Source organism: Castor canadensis, chromosome 19 (assembly GCF_047511655.1).
Source record: "Castor canadensis chromosome 19, mCasCan1.hap1v2, whole genome shotgun sequence".
Classification (NCBI taxonomy): Eukaryota; Metazoa; Chordata; class Mammalia; order Rodentia; family Castoridae; genus Castor; species Castor canadensis.
In genome coordinates, this window is record NC_133404.1 from 3,280,910 (window position 1) to 3,289,462 (window position 8,553).

An 8,553-nucleotide genomic window follows, 5' to 3' on the forward strand; every position below is an offset into this window, starting at 1 on the left:
AAAAAAAAAAGGTACAATACAGTACATAGACCTGGGCACTAGTGGCTCACGCCTGTCATCCCAGCTACTCAGGAGGCAAGAGCCAGCTAGGGCAAAATGAAAGCAAGACCCTATCTCAAAAATACCCAACATGGGGCTGGCAGAGTGGCTGCAGTGGTGGAGCACCTGTCTAGCAAATGTGAGGCCCTGAGTTCAAATTCCAGTACCACCTAAAAAAAATACCCAACACAAAAAAAAAGATGGTGTAGTGGCTCAAATGGTAGGGCATCTGCCTGACAAGCAGGAAGCCCTGAGTTCAAATCCGAGTACCACCCAAAATAATAACTTTCAATAAAATTAGGTCATTTACAAGAAAATGAACAGAACTAGAGATCATCATGTTAAGTGAAATAAACCAGATTCAAAAAGAAAAATGCTATGTTTTTTTCTCACGTGTAGAACCTGGATCTAAAGAAAAAAGAAGGACATGAACATAAATAGGGAAATATTTAGGGTGGAGCCAGAGGGAGATGGGGAGAAATTGGGGGAAGGGATATGATGGAAGTGTATTTTATGCACACATGAAAAGGTCATGGGTCAAGCATGGCAAAACAAGTCTGTAATCCCAGAAGGAGACAAGAGGATCATGGTTCAAAGTGGGGGAATAAGGGGAACCAGTGAGACCCTGTTCCAAAAACAAGCCCAGCAAGGCCACGCATGCCTCCAAATCCCAGCTGCTAGGTAAATAGAAGGATAATGGCCCAGGGCCCACATAGACAAAAACACTAGACCTTATCTGAGAAACACTACAAATAAAAGGACTGAGGGTGGTAGGTCAAGTGGTGGAGTGCTTGCTTAGCCAGCAGAAGGTCCTGAGTTCAAAACCCAATACCACAAAAAAGTCATAATGAAACTGAGGCAGGCTAGTAAACAGGAAAAAGGAGCTATAGGACTTCCACGCACCATGAGACTTTTCTCAGTCCATTTTACATTAAACCCCTCCTCTTCTCAGCCCAATGCTATCCTTTGCAATTATAAATTTCTTTTCAATTACAAAATTTTAGCAGTTGTAGAGTCCTCTTCAATTGTAAATCCTTTGCAGTTATAAGTTTAGTCAAAGACAGAAAGCCTTGGGGGAAATCCTGCCCTTGATTACCTCTCAGGTAAACGCTTCCTGCTTAAAACATGAATACTGATGCACCTCATACATGTAATTAAATGACAGCATGCCCCATGTCTTATGGCAAGACCTTATCAATCAAATCTGTCAATTACCCCAGCCCATCCTCAAAAACCACCCAGATTTTTCCTGCCCTTTGTCCTTTCAATTAATAAAGGTCCTTTAAAAGAGAGATCAGCGCTTCTGTACCACCTGGCTGGAGCCCACTGCTTTCTCTTGTGGTGCCTTCCCCTCACCTTCAGTAAACTTTACCATCACTTTCACTACATTTTCTCATCTTGCCTGAATTCTTCTCTAGAGCAACACAAATGCCTAGGAGTCTTCTGACCAGAGTCTTTGGAAACCACCCATCCAGTAACAAACCATATAATTTGTAAGAAAGTTAAAGGGGTGGGGGGGGAGGGACTGGATTGTGGGGGAATTAAAAAAAGGGTAATATAGGAGGCAAATATAATCAAAGTTCATTATATGCATGTATGGGAACATCGCAATGAAACCTCTTTGTACAATTAATACATGCCAATAAAAAAGTAAAATGTAAAGTGCTTGACAAAGTTAATTTTATGGGACTATTTTCCATGACCAAACCCTTGGTTTTCTCCAGAATGATTAAACTTACCTGGCAAAAATATAAAGGAAGATAATGAGGGAAAAAAACATAACTTCCAGTTTATACAGACACTAGAAGAACAAGTTAAACTACAGCACAAAGAAACAATCAGGTAACCCTAAAAAACAGGCCATTCTTAAGATAAATGATCTGTTCTCTTCAAAGAAATTTCAGTCTCTTAGGGAAGAAAAACTGACAAAAGAATTGTTCTCCATTAAAAGAGATAATCAAATGAAATGCAAAAACACTTGAATTCTGACTTGAAAAAATTACTTTTAGGAACAATTGAGAAATTTCAAAATAGTCTGAACACTTAATAACACATAAGTAATACTGGGGAATGACTATTTTTTTCTTAGGCGTTGCTAATAGTAAATTAGTGATGTAAAGAATAGCTACTTCTCAGGACATATATACAAACATCTCTGACAGTATTTACAGCTTGCTTTCAACAAAATATATAATGAATTTTGGTCAGGACTATGAATAGCACAGTGTTAATTTCTGAATCTAGATGGAAGATCTGTTAATATTTGTTCTCTTCTTTCAACTTTCCAACATTTTTTCAAGTCTTTTATTATGCCAAAGAAAGTGAACAGGCAGCAAGAAAACTAAAGAAATAAATAAATAAATAAGGTGAAGTCACAAGTAAGGAAAAAGTATAATCTTATAAACACACATCTAAGCCAGGGGTCAGTGGCTCATGTCCATAATCCTAACTACTTAGGAGGACAGTGGTTCAAAGCTAGCCTGAAGCAAATAGTCCATAAGACCCTATCCAAAAAAAAAAAAAAAAACACAAAACAGAGCTGGTGGAGTGGCTCAAGTGGTAAAGTGCCTGCCTCTACAACGTGTAGTGTGAGGCCTGAGTTCAAACCCCTGTACCAAAAAAAAAAATTTTTTTTTAAATGTCTACACATTTAAAAAAAAAAAGTTGTCCCCTCAACAACTTTCTCCCTGACATTTAAAAAAAAAAAAATTCAGTGCAGGCAGCTCACACTTGTAACCCTACCAACTTAGACTTAGGCTGAAATTTCGAGGATTTCAGTTCCAGATCAGCCCAGGCCCAAAAAAAAAGAGAAGAGATACCACTGCAATGGGAAGGCATGGTGGTGCATGCCTGTCATCCCAGTGATGGCAGAAAGCATAAAATAGGACAATCCTGGTCCAGGCAGACCTAGGCAAAAAGCAAGACCCTATCTCCAAAATAGCCAGAGGAAAAAAGGTTAGAGGCATGGCCTAAGTGACAGAGTATCTGCCTACCATTAGAGCACCACTAAGTTCAAACCCTAGTACTGCCAAAAAATAAGTTAAAAAAAAAAAAAAAAAAAACAGAGTGATGGTACATGCCTATAACCCCAGCACTTGAAATAAGGAAGGAAAATAGCAAGTTCAAGGCCAGCCTGATATCTTGCAAAACACTGTCTCAAAAAAAAAAATCCAGAGATTATTCAGCCCACTATCATTTGATCGATAAAGTAAACAGATTTCAAACAAATCCTTAACACACTACAAACAGCAATAGTACTAAAACCTGTCAATGATTTAAAGAATGTTTGTCAGTGGCAAACAGAACATATCTTGCTATACCACCTCACACTGAATCAAAATACATTGTGATACCCATTAATCTTATGTACTAAGATCTCAAGACAAGCATTTCTTTGAAATATTTTAGCTCGAAATACGATCACACTTGAAAGAAAGCTAGTAGTCCATCCTAATATTTACTCCTATTGACAAAAAACTTTTAGCCACTTATCCTAAACCACATAATGAAGTTCTTAAAATTCTTGCTCTCCTGTTTAAACATAACAAAAATAGACATATCAAGAGGGACATGGGGACTGGCAGAGTCACTCAAGAGCACCTGCCTAGCAAGCGTTGAGGCCCTGAGTTCAAATCCCACTGTCACAATAAAAAAGGGAAGGGGAGGAAGATTTGTTCAATATCCACTATGTGCTTGGTGCTTTATGTAAGATGTTTAACTCTAGTCAGGCACGGTAGCATACATCTATAGTCCCAGCTATTCAAGGAGGCTAAGGCAGGAGGATCACTTAAGCCCAGGAGTTTGAGATCAGCCTGGACAACAAAGCAAGATCCCATCTCTGAAGAAGGAAAGGAAAAAAAAAAAAAGGCTTAACTCAACAATCCTCAATCTTGTGAGGAAAAGAATCCCCCATATGAGAGACAAACAGTGTGTGATGTGCTCTGAAGCAGCAGAATGATCATAAGTAAGGAGGCTGTGATCTGATTCTAGGTCTGCTGGAAACCCATGCTGATTCTTTCCACATACATGGGCATCATGGGCTTAAGATTAACAGAAAAGTCTAACTTTTCTGGAAAGTAAGTTTAAAAGAATACTTTCACATTCAAAGAAATATAGAATCTTAACATTTAAGAAAAACCAAAACTGAGAAAAAGTCACAATTACTGCTAGCTGTGAAAAAGAACCAATTTTTAGCAAACCAGCTATCCATGACACAGGACAGCTAGTCCTGTCCTCACTGAACATGTAAAATTACACTCCAGATGGCCGCTGGATGACCCCACTACTGAAATATGCTAGCAACATAACTCACATTAAAATCCAGAGGCCAAAAGACACTTGCAAAGTGCTTTACACATTTGCTATCCCTATCCCCAGCATATTCACTCAAACAGGCCACTTTCAGCAAATATGCTTTGATTTGTCCTATTCTTTTACACCACTCTAAATATTATATTTATGAGCAAGAAAACCTTCCTAAATACAAACATCCCACAACAATACTAGAATATTAGCATGTGATTTTGAACTTGTCTATTACATAAAAATATGCCAAAATTATGTTGCTAGAACATAAGTTATATATGTTCTTCCTACAGGATGAATATTCTAATACCTGTCCTGTGTTTAAAGAGTTACTGCATTTAAAATCAATCCTTTATGAACTGGATATGACTAGGAGAGGGCATAATGTAGTTTCTGAAGTGCTAGGAACATTCTCTGTGTTCCGTCTCCTGGGTCTTGGTTACATTAGTGTGTATACTTAGCAAAAACTCACTGAGTTTCACTCACTGAGTTCATCTGTGCACTTTTTGTAAACATATAGTCTCGGACTTAAAATAGTTCAACTTATAATTTTTCTTTTTTCTTTTTTTTTCTTTTCTTGAGACAGAATTTCACTATGTAGTCAAGGCCAACCTCAAATTCATGATCTTCCTGTCTCAGTCTCCAAAGAGCTGGGTTTACAAGTGACTACCACGCCCCTCTACAATTTTTCAACTTTATGATGGTGCAAAAGCAAATTGCATTCAGTAAATACAGTACTTCAGATTTTGATCTTTTTCCAGGTTAGTGAAATGCAGTATGATTTTCTTGCAATGCTGAGCAGAGACAGCAAGTGGCAGTTCCCAGTCAGCCACATAATCACAAGGGTAAATGAGCACTGTGTTGCTAAACTGCGATATTTAGTAGGTTAGGTGTACTAAATTTATGTTCAACATACTATGTGTTTATTAGGACATAACCCCATAAATTGAGAAGCACATGTATACTGATACTACCTCTTTTATCAAAGTTAAAGCCTAATGGAAAAAAACAGACAAGTAGTTAAGCAATTTCACCAGAGAACTATGATAGAAATAAGTCCTATGGGCCACAGCAGCACACAGGAGTGGTACCTAACTTAACCCAGGACGGGTTAAAGGAAAGTTTCCTGGAGAAGATACACCTGAACTGAGTTCTCAAGGTCAGACAGAAATGAGCCAAGCAAAAAAAGGGGCAAGAGGAAATAGTGCGCATAGAGACAAGAGGAAGCCAAAGTCCATTAAACATGCGTTAAAAAATGTAAGGAAGAGAGCAAGGGAAGAACAACCACAGAGCCTCAGAGGAGAATGATCTCATACACACGCCATGCTACAGTTAAACTTTTCCTTGAAAACCATGAGAAAGCACTGGAGATCTTTCAACTGGAAAGGACGGTTAAATTGTATTTATATTATCCATGTCTATTACGGTGCCTGCCATGCTTCCACCCACATTTTGTGGGAAGTTTACCTGCATATGGCTCCATAGCTTTTGTCATTATGATCCTGCTCTATACACATGTGTACATATAAATACACAGTCAACACTAAATGGCTAGAAGTGGTCACATAACCCAAGTACACAAGTTTGCTGGCAGCCAATGAAAAAGACCTGAGCTGAAGAAATTGTTTCTTGGGAATTCAAACCAAAAAAATCTTAGGGAAAAAAGAAGTTAGTTCAGGGGCTTAATTTTAGCCAGGAGACAGCCAGGAGGCCAGATGTTAGCATGAGTGACACAGTGTTGTAAGGAGCAGAAACTAGGAATAAACTGACTCTAAGACAGAGAGGGGAAAGTTGGAGGAGACAGAAAGAATAGCCAAAAAGAGCAGCTAACAAGAAGTTAACAACAGACACTAAAATGAAATGGAAATTTAGGGCTGAGAGGGTAGCTAAGTGGTAGAATGCTAGCCTAAGCATGCACGAGACTCTGGGGTTGATTCCCAGAACCACAATAAATAAGTAAAACCTGTCTTCCACTTCCAGCAACTTTTTTCAATTCCTGTTCTTGAAATCAAGTTGCTTAGCTTTTCCTGGGCTCCCATGTTCATGTTTCCTTTCAAAAAGCACTCCATTACTTAAGGTAACTTGAGTCTCTTCCTTGCCATTCAAAGAGCCTAACTAAAAGAGCGTTTTAGAACACTTGCTTTGGCAGCACTGCAAAGAATAAACAAGAGAGTATGACAAACAAGAAACAGAACACAGAAGGCAAGACCACTTAGAAAGCATTACAGAAGCCCAAGAGACATTCTGAGTTTAAAATAAGAAAGAGGTGCCTCCCGGTGCTTACCATGGGCTGTGTTCTTACACTGACTGTGTTAGAAGCAGGAGGCAGAGCAAACCTACCCCATATACACCTCAGCCCAGGCCCTGTGACTGGTGTGTATTGTGAATGGGGAGACGTGGGATGGCAGAGGGAAAAAAGTAAGAGTACTAAAAGAATAATAAGGAATAATCATGAGAAAGAAAGTGGGGCTTAAGTGACAGACTGGGTATCAATAAAAAGGTATACAGTGGAGTAGATGACGATTCAAGGGCTCCTGAGGGCTTCATGAGGACAGAGTGGTGCATTAATCAGACTGGAAATCAAAATAAAAAAAGAATTGCTGCAGTTTCTATCTGCCCCCACCCAACTGTTCTGAGGGCAACAAGAGGTAGAGAAGGGTTTTGTCTGTTTGTGCACTGAAGTGCTTCAAAATGTGAGGCCATGTGGAGATGCCCATTAGGCAGCAGTTTAAACAGAAGTAGAGCAGAGCACAAGAGCTTAGGCAGCAGCTGTAGACTTAGGAATCGATTCATTACATTGATAAGTATGTTTTAAAGATGTCTGACATCTTTAAATAATGTTTCTTTCAAACTAAGATAATATACCTAAAAATCACTCAATCTAAAAACCTTAATATTTTTGGCAAACCGTATTTTTAAGCCTCTGTTGCTTCTTCGCAAATAATGAAGATTGAACAAACATCTCTATAGTATTATCCAAATAATTAGGAAGATGGGGTTTATAGTACTAATTTCTTCTGAAGTGATAACTTCTTTAAAAAACAACTAATTTTAGCTGGGCATAATGGTGCAGACAGGTAGTCCCTGCTACTCAAGTGGCTGAGGCAGGAGAATCAATTGAGCCCAGGATTTTAAGACAGCCTTGGCAACATTTCCAAGACACTGCTCTCAATCTTACAAAAAAGAAAAGAAATCAGTTTACACTATTCCCCTCATGAAGTATACACCATTTAATTAACTAAGGGAAAAAAAACTGTTTAAAAGTCACACATTAGCTGCATCTGGTGGCTCACACCTATAACCCCAGCAACTCAGCAGGAGCATGAATTCAAGACTAATCTGGGCTACATAGAAAAACTGTCTAAAAAAAAAAAGAGTCATACATTAGACAGTGATTATCAATACTGATGCTACAGTTTTTAAAAGAACTTAACAATATAGATTGACATTTAACTTTACCTATACTTTAAAAATTGGATCGCCGTCCTGAAACCTTTCCTCCTATGATCTTTTGCCTGCAAAATTTATTAAGACCAACCCAGAACCTAATACTCCGAGTTTCAGCCACAAATCCAGTTATGTTCTGGTCATCTACATGTGAAGAAACTAGTCACCCAAACTCAACATGTCACAAATTGAACCCTTGTATCCCTCTTTTATAACTAAAATCTCACTCTTCCTTCACATAGCGCCCCACTCAGTGAAAGTCGAAGCTGGAAACCTATTTTCTCCTCTTTGCATCCTCTTCCCAATTACAAATCCAGTCAAACCACTAAGTCCTGTCAACTACTAACACCTGAGCTCAGACCATTATCATCATTTGCCTGGGTCACCCTCTGGATACTCCTGCCTTCATCCTTACTCTCATCTTCAATCCACCCTCCACACTGCAACCAACAACTTTCTTAAATGCAAATCTGATCATTTCAGTTCCCTGCTTCAAATTCTTCATTAATTTTTCTGATAATTATCATCAAAACTAGTTACGACACTCAAGTTCAGAGAGTCAACGATAAATTTAGCTAGGTTCAATACCAAAACAATCAGGAATTTTTTTTAAGTTGTGAAAGTTACTTAAATATACATCTAACCACTGATACATTTAAAAGAAAAGCATCCAGCATTGTTTGTAAAAGCCAAAAACTAAAAATAACCTCAAGTCCACCAAAATGGTATGTTATCCCAGCCAGTAAATGAGGCACTTCCATA

General features: G+C 38.5%; 1 protein-coding gene and 1 non-coding gene across 12 annotated transcripts in view; one reads left to right on the forward strand and one right to left on the reverse strand.

Moving 5' to 3' along the window:
- Myo9a (myosin IXA) overlaps positions 1 to 8,553 on the reverse strand; it is a 242,541-nt gene that overhangs the window by 232,096 nt on the left and 1,892 nt on the right. The gene's annotated exons all lie outside the window — the stretch shown is intronic.
- Positions 6,612 to 6,744, forward strand: LOC141419338 (small nucleolar RNA SNORA51). The gene has a single exon (XR_012444122.1). It is a non-coding gene; the product is annotated as a small nucleolar RNA SNORA51 (small nucleolar RNA).